The following is a 12,615-nucleotide window of genomic DNA, read 5'->3' as shown; positions in this document are numbered from 1 at the left end:
GTTTCTGGTCAGTTCAAGCCAGTGGCTATTTATTGGGCGTCTCCCATGAGCTCTGGGCTGTAACAATATGGTGGGGAATGTGACACAAGCACTATAAAAACTCACTGATATGCTAGACGTTGTTTATTCCTCTGTGGCCTCCAAATGCTTGGCTAGTAATTCAAAACACGAGAGTAATTTGATGCCAGCAGATTGCTTCCCATTTTGGGGATCCAAGGGTACATCCTGTCTCAAAGGGAGGTCTGGTCATTGCAGACTGCATGGAGCTGTTCTGCCATCACAGCCTGAGAAGCCATGACGAGAACATTCATCCATCCATCCATCCATCCATCCATCCCTTCATTTAATAACCATGTATTCACATCTTATTTTGAGAAGGTCACCATGCTAGGTACTGCAGGACACAGAAACATACATCAGATTCAACCCCAGTGAGAATGCAGTCCCAGCAGAAGGCAAAATGATCCATGAAACTACCTATACTCCAAGAATGCCTACCATGCATTCCATATGTAGGCTAAAAACGTGGACCTTGGGAAGACAGAATCTTAGTTTCCACCGTGTCACTTGGGACCGTTCCTTATTTGTCTGTCACTGCATGAAAATTACCCGAAAAACGTAGCTTGAAAGTAGAAATATGTATGATCGCATACATTTGTGTTAGTCAGGCATTCAAGAGCTGCATGGCTCAGTGGTTCTGGCTTAGCATGCAGCCCAGGTGTACAGAGGGGTTGTGGTTTTGTGACGATGTCACAAAATATCACTTCTGTGGCTGTCAGCAGGCGACCTCAGTTCTTTGCCACGTGGGCCACTCCCTAGAGTTGGTCACACAACGCTGGCTGCTGGCTTTCCTGAGAATGAGTCAGGAGAAATAGACAAGAGAACAGGGACCCTAAGATGAAGAAACCACCATCTTTCACCCTTTGATCTCGCACATGACACACCATGCCCTCTGCTGTGTGCTGTTGGTCACACAGTCCAACCCTGGCCCACCCTTCAACCAAGCCCACATTCCGGAGCGGTTTCTCCTTCCATCCTGACATGTTTACTGTCCTTCTGTTGAGGGATTTTCTCCCTTAAGTTCCAAAACTCACTTCGCCGGTTCTCCTCTCCTGCCTTTCTCTTCCTTTACTCAACTTTCCCAACTCTCTGCTTCTTCTGCTTCCTGTCACTGTTCCTCCTTACATTCCAGCCTCAGGCCACGTCTCTTGCTGCCAGACTGTCCCACTGACCTTTGCATCTACTGGGAGTTTCACACTCACCTCCACCCAGGAGACCCGCGTGCCGCTCTACTCTCCGTTCTGACTTCTCTCTCAAGCTCCTTCAGCTCCCATGCTTCACCTTTGTACTTTGCCCAAACCCAACTTTCGTCTGCAGAAGTTGGCCCCTCATTTCTCGTGCCTTGCTTGCTCTGTTCTTTGCAATCCGTGTCCCCATGAATGGCATCTTCTCCACTCCCTCGTCTCGCACTCTGGGTCCCCGCTCTTCAGTGTCGCCAACGTCAGTGATTTTCCAGGTCATGTTACGTATTTGTAGGGCTGTGATCCATCTCCATTTTCCTGGGCCATCGTCCTGTTTTGCGTTTTATTTTTACTGTATTAATGTCCTGTCTGTGGACTTCCCTATTCTCCAGTCTATTTTTAAAATGACTCCTGTTCCATCTTCCTAAATAATAGATTGTAGAGCATGACTTACCCATCCAAAAACCATCAACAGGCAGCCACAGCCCTCTGTCACATCCACGCCTGTCTTCACAACTTCAGTCATCACCTCTCCTTTCTGGGTACTTCGCGTTCCAACCAAACTGAGCTTTGCTGGGGTTCGTGGTACTTGTTCTTGGCTTCTTGCTCTTTCATTCTTCTCAGGGTCTCCTTCAACTTGGGATATTGCTGTATCCCCCTCTCCTATACAGCTTGGGAAAAACACTCATGTGTTTCTCCTTTACTCACACACTCAACACTACTTCCTGACACCAGACATGTGGGCTTTTTTCCCCATCCCAAGGCATTCTCTGTGACACCACATGGGTGTCCTACGATCCTATTCAGTTCTGACACTAACTGGAGTTAGCACAGACCTCATGGGTCCAGGACTCAGCCCCATAAGACCTCCCCCTCCCCCAACGTCAGTGCCAATTGCAAGGAGTAGGTCCCCAGCTCACCCACAACTCCTCTCTATGTGGCTGCAAATCAGAGGCTCCCATGACCTCATGCTTGGGTGCCATCATTTGCTGTCACAGCTCACAGAGCTCAGGGAAACAGTTACTTACGTGAACTGGCTTATCATATAATAAAGGCTGTGATAACAGATACAGAGGAGCAGTCTGATGAACAGGTAGAGGGGACAGCAGGGGGAGGTCTGCAAGGTTCCTGTGCAGGATCTTCTCTCCCTGGGGAGGTGGAGGGTGTCACCCTCCCGGCACATGAATGTGTTCTCTAGCCTAGGAGTTCCCAAAACGCCATACTAGTGGGATTTCTACGGAGGCTTCATCCCATAGGCACGATCCATCATTAACTCAATGTCTAGTTCCTTTCCCCTTCCTGGAGAATGGGGGTGCTGGCTAATGTTCCAGGTTTCTCACCATGGCTTTCTGGTGATCCACCCCCACTCTGGAGCCATCCAGGAGTTCACCCAGAGTCATTTCATTACAACAAAAGGTGTTCCTATCACCCAGGGGATTAAGGGATTTCGGAGCTGTGTCAGGAACCAGTGTGAAAGACCAACTGTTAGCATAAGCTATGCGCCAGAAGCTCTAAACAGCTCACAGAGCTCAGGAAATTACAAGGGTTTTAGGAATTCTGCCTGGAACTGAGGGCAGAGACCGGTATGTCTGTTTTCTATTGTTTCACACGTATCCATACCTCACACGTCCGAGCTGTGTGAATTTCAGTAGTGGCTGTCCCATGTTTCAGTGTTCTCATCTGTAAGAGAGTTAGGACGAGACTACCTACCTCTAGAGATGTTTGCTAAATAAGTAAGTTAATTAAGCATGAAAAGTGCTTTACAATGTAGGCACACGCTAAGCGTCACAGACAGGCTGTTCGTAGTCATCTTTGACCTAACGATCCCCCTCTTCTTAGTCTAGATGTTTTACAAAGGATGTCTTTGTAGTAGACTTGGATAAACTCAAACTTTATTTGACCGATCTATTTGGCTTTACACAACGAGCCCCTGCCCACCTCTGCAGCTCCGTTCCACAGCACTGTTCGATTAGTGCTTGTTGGTATACCAGTTGTCTGTTGGTTTTGTGCTGCAACTAAGCTCATACAAATTAGGACATTTGCATGGGCCACTTCCCTTGTCTGGGAAATCCTGCCCTCTTCCCACTTCAAGTGGGTTCTGCGTTCTATTGTTTTCATATGTAGTCCACTGTTGACTGTTTACTTGCTTCTCAGGGCTCACCCAAACAAAATATTTTTATTTTCTGTCGTGTGTGTGTGTGTGTGTGTGTGTGTGTGTGTGTGTGTGTGTTTAATGCTTTCCTGCCTTCCTTTAAAATGTGTGTCTCATGAGTCTGGCATAGATAAGGTGCTCATTGGGTATTTGTTGGAGAAGTGAGTGGTTGTAAGACACTCTGTCGCTATTTCAATGAATGAATGAGAAACTCAACTGTTGCATGTTAAGGACAAGTGTTAATACAACCATCACTGTTTGCTTAGAAAGTCGCCCAGCCATAAAGACTATATGAGAGGAGAGCACTTTGGTCATTAAAGCAATTTGTTGTACGAGGAAGTTTGTCTTTCACCTAAGGGAAGATGGATTTTCCTTGGTTGTTCAGTTTGGTATTTATAAACTAACATGATTTACTGACAATGTATGGATTATTCCATATACTTAGTGATTTAGTGTTAAATGCCTATTTATCTTTTAAAATCTTCTTTGCCAGCGTATTCATTGCCTGTAGAGGTTTTACAATTTTTTTCATTTTTGAAAAGATGGTATCATGGAAAAGCTTTGTCAAATTTTCCATTCTAGTCCAACACTAGGAAACCGAGAGTGATATATTTTAGGAATGCTAACGTTTTTGGAGCTTAATCATTTAGAGTCTTACATTAAAGCTGTAAATCTGCTGTGTGCATTGCTGTTTATTTCTACTGCTTGTGGGATGGTTGATTCTTTTTGCTTTTTAAATATTGTTATAAAGATTTGGGTCAAAATTAGCTATGTGGACAAGAAATGAATTTCTTGAGCGTTCATCAGAATTGTGGAATGATTCGGGAGGAGTAGGATGGTGTAAAATTGAGCATATATATTTTAAGTTTCCCTTCTTAACATCTAAATTGGAATTTTTGTTTTTTTTTCTTTCTTGAAATCATAATGGTAAAATTAAACAATTTGAACATTGCATTAGAAAATTGGGAGCAAATCCAAGACAGAAACAGATGTTTTATTAAATATGTATCTTTTAAACAATGGATATAGTCTGCAAGATTGTTCTTTTGAGAGCTGGGACATATAATTTGGGTTAGATAAATATGAGTGAAAATTAAGGTCATTTCTGTTGATTTCAGCATTTCTATACACCTTTAGATATAACCAAATGACCCTACTGCAACCTAGAGATAAGTTATTTTCTTACCTGAGCATGACTTTCTTTTTTTTAGCTACTCCAGAAAAATCTACCAAAATTAAACTTGTTCCTTCCATTTTTCTTTTAGGAATTTAGCAGGCCACTGTGACTCATAAGAAACAAAGTACATGATGGATGGTCCTAGGGCTTTTCTTTTTTCTTTTCTTTGACTTGAAAATACCTCTGGGATATCTTTAGGTTTTAAAAATAAGTTTATATTGTCCTGTTTCTGTGTGAGTTTGTGCGGTTGTACATGCAGACAGCAGTCCTGGGTGACGTCAAAATCTTGGGGACCCCTAATTGTTATCACGGATGGTACAGAATTTTTGAGGACCCTGGAGAGTCCGGTGTAGTTTCTACCTCATGTTTCCATAGGCGATACTTTGACAACTATGGATCTTCTCTCCCTCCTCTTTCAGGATGCACTTTGAGGCCATTTGCTAAGCCATTCTCAGAGCTGTCACCTCTCTGAGCCTGGTACTCTGTCCCCTTATCACTGATAGTGATGCTTGCGTAGTTATATATAAGTATTTGCTCCGACGATGCTCTCCCCCACAAAGACACAAGCTCCTCGAGGGCAGGGGCTGTGTCACGTTCATCTTCGGAAATCTTTTTCTGCCCTATCTCATTCAAGGTCTGTGCTCAGCAGATACTCATGGAATGAAATAACGTAGGCTCTCTAGACAATATTTATTGGAAATGAAATTGTAATAATACCCGATCAAAAAGTCAGAGTTACACCAATGCCATCATTTATGAAAATATTTATCTGTCTTTATTGCTTATGTTCTAGGTACCGTTTTGACCTACTAAGTAGGACGAATTGGAATGGCTGTGAAGGTCTCAATGAACCCCCAAATCTTCAGTTGTAAAGATCACATTATATGGAGAGGCCTACTTGAAACCTCATCGTAGGGTGGAATATATCAGCCTTGGCTTTCACGTCTGACATTCCTCCAAAGGTCTGTGTGCTCTGACTAATGTGTTCTCCGTATGCTAAGACTGCTTGACATACCCTACGGTTTTTATGGTCAACATTTGCTAATATGTTAGTCGTTCATACATATAGGTTTGTCTTGACTATTTAATATCAAATCATCAGAGGTGATATTTGTTTTTAAAAGACGCTTTTGTAGATGAGTCAGTGTTTACGTATAGTGTCAGTCTTTACAAATGATATTTATATGGTATAGTTGTGTGGGGAAACAGATTACAATGTGTAATTTTGCATTAATTTCAAAATGATAAAGTTTGCAGTCATGCTTATCTGTCTCAAGGCCTTCTACAATAGCTCATCCAGTCCAAATTTAATAGTAAAGCCCAGAAGTGTTTTAATCTAGAGAATTTATTCTTCCACCTTTGAAATATCTTATTAACCCCATGACTGTCTGTTATAATTTAGCTGTAAGCACGTGGAGTAAGGTTTACTGTATCTCAGACTACCATGACTCATGTAGCAGAAAACAAATGGGTAAACTGACAGGAGGATTGGAGTGGACCAGTGTTGATCTGAATTCCCTCTTGATAAGAACCGTTAGCATCAAAACGGCATAACAGGGATGCAGTAAAGGGCCACGACTTCCTTACAGGGATGGAGGGTGGGTTGCTAATGCAAAAAGCTGTCTGAAAGAATGGAATACTGTGCGTTCACACACAAAGGCTATCATCTCAGAAGAAATGAAAACCTATGTAGCATGCACTTCACCTTGCCTAGTGGGAAGCGTAGTTCAGTGTGTATTGAAGATAACTCACTAAGAGAAAAAGTGGAGGTATGGAGGGGGCCAGCAGGATGGGTGGAAACCTTCCCGATGGAATGACCGCCAGCTTTGAGTGTTGGCCGCCCAGACAGAACCAATATTGATGAGCAGAAAAGTCTTTCCAGCGAGAACTCTTTTTTTCCTCTTCTTGTGCTTACTCTCCTTCCCTAGAGATGGAAGATGGTGAGTGTCAAAGGCAAGATGGGGTTGTGCCAAATGTCTCACAGTAGCCACTTGCCTTGTTTGTCGCTCGCTTGTTAGCAGAATGAGCAGTGTTGCGTGCAGGTCACCCTTGAAAGAGAAGACGCCATGGTGAGATGGCGAGAAGAATGCCAAATGGTCCTCGGATCATTGCTGACCAAATACAGACGAGTTTTGTCATAGTAGAGCCAAGAGAACAGGGCAGACTTGCATCTTGTCCATTCTGACCCACGGCTGTGTGTGTGTGGGGGGAACACAATAAAATTCTGCTCAGGATTACTTCTTGCAAATAATGCATAAAATGTGAAATGTGGATTGGCTGTTTTCATAAATTAAATTTTGCAAGGAGTTTAATTTTGTTTTTACTTCATTTATTGATTTAAGTGTGTTTTTCCAGGATTTATCAGCTCCAAGCCAAGTAGTTGTTTCAATCTAGTTGTGGAGGGCACAGCTCACAGTGGCCCATGTAAGGATCGAACTGGCAACCTTGTTGTTAAGAGCATCACGCTCTAACCAACTGAGCTAACTGGCCACCCCCAAGGAGTTTAAATTCTTAATTTAAATAAGCTACATCTGACATAGACATGCACTAAATCAATTATTTAACAAAAACTTAATGGTGCTCCAAGTGGTGCAGATAAGTTGTACAGAGGTAACCTCAATCTCTCTCCATTTACTCTGAATTCTCAAATGGAGTAGGGACTGAAATGGTTGGTAATAGAATTAGCTTGCGTGTGTAGGCATCCGCTCTTGATCATTTGCTTGAATTATTAGGAAACCACTTAAGTAAGAATTACTTTATGCCACTCCCACCAGCTAGTTCTTGTAAGCACCCAAAAGGAAGCTGATAAGGACTGTAATGCTGGTGTTTGAAGCATCATCCAGCAGCATCCCTTTTACTGCATGGAGCAATCAAATGTCTTTCTTATTTTCATAGGGAAAAATGTGCTGAGATGGAAAAGAAACCCAATAGACATCCGTGGAGGCATTTTTAAAGGCATCTTCTTAGAAGGGCAATGTAATGGTAAGTATCCAGACTAAGCCTTGACCTCTGCTGACTTATTTACAGCCTGGTTATTGCTGTCTCACAATGCTTTCAGTTGACAGGGGGTGAAAATCATTTTCTTTTTAAACATGTATTTGAAGTGAACAAAAGTACCAAGCAGTGATTTCAAGTGTGATTGGAGTGCACATAATGGCATGTGTTGGGAATGTAGGATTGGGTAAGAATTGTTTGCCCCTGCAAATAGCTACAAGGTAGAGTATATCTCGTGCGTTAGAGTCAGCTACCTGACCCACCTACGTAAACTCCGAAATTCACCCTTGGGCCCATGGGCTGCTGGAAGAACACTCTATTCAAAAACATCCCAAGCTACTGGGGCATTCGAATGGTCTCAGCATCTCATTGTACCCTTTTTGTTTGTAGACCCCGCAGGAGAATCCAACATGTTAGATGTGTTTCTAGGGCAGGCTGGGGGTCCACTGAGGCCACAGAATCCTTCTCTCCTTTGGGAACCAGAAACAGACCGTAGCCTCTGGAAGTGGACATGGGTAGAAAGGATACTTTTATGATCTATGGTTGTGATCGCATCTTAATGAAGATAATGTCACAATCCCAAATCTGGACCTTTCTACCCCATACTTAAATTTCTGAAAGGATGTGTTTTATAAGGTTTCCTGGCAACGGCTCAAGTGTCAATTCAAGCTCTGCTGAGGAAGTATTTATGATTATATGGAAAATTGGGTGTTTACCAATTTTCTCATCCATTTGAGTGCCATAGCATCCAATCATTTGTCAACGTTTAGACCGCAAACGGCTTTTGAACATCTTTTTACAGTGGACCACGTGATTTCCAAATCTTTAACAAACTTCTGTAGCTTTTCTGAATTCTAGAAGATTGACAAGGTCGCGTCCGTTATTAAACTCGTGTTTTCTACAAATTTGATTTTTAAACTCCTCTGTATAGATGCTCTCACACAAAAAAATGCTAGTTTGTTTTTTCAAAGATAATTTTTAATTAATAAAGAAAGACTAATGCTGTCCCTATTTTTGTCATTAACATGCAAGTTTGCAAGGTAATCATAGTTAGGAAAACACGTGATCAACTGTTTACTATTTTTACCTTGTGTGGGTCTATTGTATTGAAGGTATTTGATATACACACATATTTCTCACCAGCACATACAGCTAAATAATCAATATCAGCACATTACGTCAATAACCTTTGTCTTAGGAATCGTGCGACGGTTTTTCTTTTGTTTAAATGTTCTTTGTCTTTTGTCCGTGTGGAGCAGCATAAATATACATGCCCGATGCATGAAGTCTCGGAAGCATTTATCTTCCTTCTCACGTAACCAGCCTCTGGAACAGCAAACCCAGTGCAGCCTGGTTGGTTGTAATCATTTTAGTAGCCACAGTGCAAGGAGCACTTCGTTTAATATAATCAGGCTGCCCTAGTTCCAAGCAGAAGCGGCCTTAATCGGTCTGCATCAGACTGGGAGCTGTGGAGGAGTCAGCACTCAGAATATGACAGCTCCCGTTACGAAACCCAAAGGGAACATTACAGAAAGTGCACCATCAGGGGAGGGAAATGAGAACGGCCAGACTCGCGAAAGACTTCTTATTATTCTCTTTACCATATGTATTTAGGCTCGATCCACAGTGGAAACCACTGGCCATTCTCAGAATGTTTGTGCAAGAATCTCACGGTCTCCCCAAGGAGGGTGATGCTTTGGGGGGGAAATTCAAAGGTAGCCGTTAATGAGGCATGAGCCAACGTTGGGGATTCCCATATTGTATCCCCAGGATGGCTTGACTGGATGCAAAACTAATGATGAAAGACTCTTCCTTCCCCCGTATTCTCAAGACACAAATCGCAGTGGTGGTCACTTCCAAGTGGTGCCCGGTTTCGTAGAAAAACACATGGACCTGTGAACTGGGGCATTTTAGTTGTAATGTGGGTCTGCTGCTAAGTAGCTACCTCTTGGTGATGGGGTTTCTGATGTGTTAAAGAATGGACAGGCATGCATTCGTTTCTTTTTTCACTGTGAAGAATCTAGGATTACAAACGAAGAAAAAACAGCTGCCTAGGGAACACAGAGGATTCCTGAAGTCTATTCCTGAGGTCTACTTGAAAACTTCAACGGAGGCCCTTTTCATCAAATTTTCTATACAGGGTTGACTGACTCTTTCTGGTTTGGGGTCACCTGTTAAAAGAACATTTTTTGCAGTGGATTTTTGTAGTTGTCTGGGAAGATCTTGGTGAACTGATGTGAGGAATTCCATTATTTTGTCCCAAGAATGGCTTAATTCAATTTAAAACTGATGGCCGAGAAAACTGCCTTCCATTGTTCTCCTGACACCGTAATTTTTCATTTCTAAGTGTAGGGATCAGGGGTGAACCAGAAATCAGGAAGTATTATTATATGGAAGTAAATTAACAGGATATTGAAGACTGGTGATCAGGCTTCTCCTAGGGTCTGCTAACCTTGACCTTGAGATGCTTTGTTTATACTCTGTTTAGTTTTCAGCACATTATCCACGTGACCCTCTGTGTCCCTTTTGTAATTTAGGGGGACACAGAGTCGGTATATTAATCAGCTTAGTGCAGCAACTGAGGTAGAGACTTAATTACAATAATATATAAATATAATAATAATAAATAAATAAAAATATGCAATACAAATGGAAAAATAAAATAATATAAGTAATTTGTTCTTGGGCCTTCTTGGTGCTTTTCTTTTTGCATATTCCCCAAACCCATGATCTTTTGCTTGTACCAATACTATACTGCCTGTTTGTTTCTCGTTTAATACTTATTTTCTACCAAAAGGATATATTTCAGAGTGGGAAAAAAAAGATCAAGTATGTCTAGTTAAATAGATGATCTTACACGATTCATAAGTTTTATGCATAAGCTAATTTTGTTTGATGTCTGGAGGACATAAGTGAACTCTGAGTAAATGACCATGATACAACTTACTGCAAGGGGAGCTGGCTGTGGCTGGTGGGAAAGTCACCTGCTTTTGGTTTTTTATGCTTTTGTAAATTATTAGTTTCAGGTGTACAAAACAACATAGTGATTAGACATTTACACACCCACAAAGTGATAACCCCCCAACAAGTCTACCCATGTGACACTGTACATGATTATTACAATATTACTGACCCTATTCCCTATGCTCTGACTATATACCAGGATGTCAAAAAAATACTCATATTTTAAGAAAGGAAAACTGTATTAAAATAGTAATACTCAATATATACCAATAACAAAAGATGAATACAAGTCACGTGTGACGTCTGCAATGACAAGAGGTGCTCAAAGTGGTTCCCATCAGCTTCCAGACACTTCTGATGACGGCCAACTCCTGCTTGAGCCACGTTGACCAAAGTGTCCACCTGTGTACATTTTTTTGGCACCTCTGGTTTTTGTTTTTTTTAACTAGAGTTTACCTTTAATATTGTATTAATTTCAGGTGTACAGCATAGCGGTTAAGCATTTATATAATTTAGACAGTGATTCCCCCCCCCCCCACCATAAATCTAGTCCCCACCTGTCACCTGGATTGTAAGTAAAGTTTTATTGGAACAGCCACATGCTTGCATTTACATTTTGTCTGCGGCTCTTTCACACCACAATGCCAGAACTGAATCTTTGCACCAAAGACCACGCGGCCTGCAAAGCCTAAAATGCTGATTTGACCTTTTACTATGACGTTGTCAACCCTTTCGTACTTTAGGGCGCGACATGATTCTTTGTGGGCTGGGAGGGTAGTTCGTGGTGAATATCTTGGATCTCCACATTAATGATAAACATTAATATATAACCCAGTTTTATAACAAAGTCCATATGTACATGCTTTCATATTAGGAATTTTATTAGTGCACCCCCTACAATATTTTAAACACAGCGCGGGTGTTTGGAAGCTGGAATCTGGGCTGCATGGTTGAATGGGGTCTTAGATCCCCCTGAAATTGTACACGTGACATTTATATGCACCAGGGCGTCCTGAAGACCACCTCCCGCATGAGACAAATGTGATGCCAGCTGGCAGATGCTGATTAGCACGGGTCGTCTCTGGCTGTTCTCATGACAGACTGCAGTTATTCTCCGATTGTGAGGAATAAGTTTCATAATTAGGCAGATTGACCGTGGGGAACCATCTTGACAGGTTTTTGTCATGCCCCAGTCATTTGTTTCATGATCTAGAGGAATGGAATGCTTGATTAAGCACAAGCGATTTTTGCTTTTTATTCTGCTCACCGATTTTTAATGAGGTGCATTTTTACCGTCCAAACCAGGGAGCTCACTGATGTGTGTGTGTGTGTGTGTGTGTGTGTGTGTGTGTGTGTGTGCGTGAATTTAAGAGCAAGGTGATTCCAACTCAGCATGCTTCCTTGAAATAGGTAATTAATAGCCACAGGAAATAGAATTGTTTGATCTTTCTCTGGCAAGTTGTTGGATGTCGCCTGTAGTAAATATTAACAACACATATTTCTGGTGTAGATGAGTAAGGATCTTTTGTCTAACAATCTTCCTTCAATATGTGCTACTTCCTTTCCTTTGCACAGTGACTGCTGAAACATTTCCCTTTGTGTTCCTAAGTATAAATTTATTCAAGACATAGGGTGATGGGGGTGGGTTTGACACTGAGGAGTTCAGTGAGGTGGCATGTACCCTAATCCACATAAAATTGTTTGCGTTGGGCTGGCACAGCGGTTACCATTCCCTCGCGGGAACTTTTGCAGTGTCGTTCTTTGTATGCTGTTGGCAATTTATGTACAGAAGTGTGACTCACCCAGTGCCCATCACAGCACAGCATGTGGGAGGCACTGCGTAAACATTGGCTGACGATAGGTTCATGTGTGCAGCTAGCTCAGTCGTTTGACAGGAAGAGGGGTAGGCACTTCCTGTTCCTGGAAGCCAGCAGCCGGAAAGCCGAGTCATGGCTGACCTGCAAAGTGGGCTAGTGACGTTGGACTGGTCCTCTTTCCTCCTCGTGTCCCTTCAGCTGAGAAGTGAAGGCAGTGAGCCTGGGTGATGTGAGTTTGCATCCCGTACCTGAAGCATCCCTGCATATTGG

General features: G+C 42.3%; 1 protein-coding gene across 8 annotated transcripts in view; it reads left to right on the top strand.

The window, feature by feature from the left end:
* The window catches only part of NLGN4X (neuroligin 4 X-linked), a 278,121-nt gene that overhangs the window by 27,505 nt on the left and 238,001 nt on the right, over nt 1-12,615 (top strand). For all 8 annotated transcript variants that reach the window (XM_074323442.2, XM_074323448.2, XM_074323443.2 and 5 more), the window contains exons 2-3: nt 5,364-5,532; nt 7,466-7,552. The gene's annotated coding sequence lies outside the window, so the exon portion shown is untranslated. The remainder of the gene's footprint in view (nt 1-5,363; nt 5,533-7,465; nt 7,553-12,615) is intronic.

This window comes from Rhinolophus sinicus, chromosome 18 (genome assembly GCF_057876585.1).
Source record: "Rhinolophus sinicus isolate RSI-liver-muscle chromosome 18, RSI-T2T, whole genome shotgun sequence".
NCBI classification, from domain to species: domain Eukaryota; kingdom Metazoa; phylum Chordata; class Mammalia; order Chiroptera; family Rhinolophidae; genus Rhinolophus; species Rhinolophus sinicus.
This window is presented reverse-complemented; position numbering and strand designations above follow the sequence as displayed.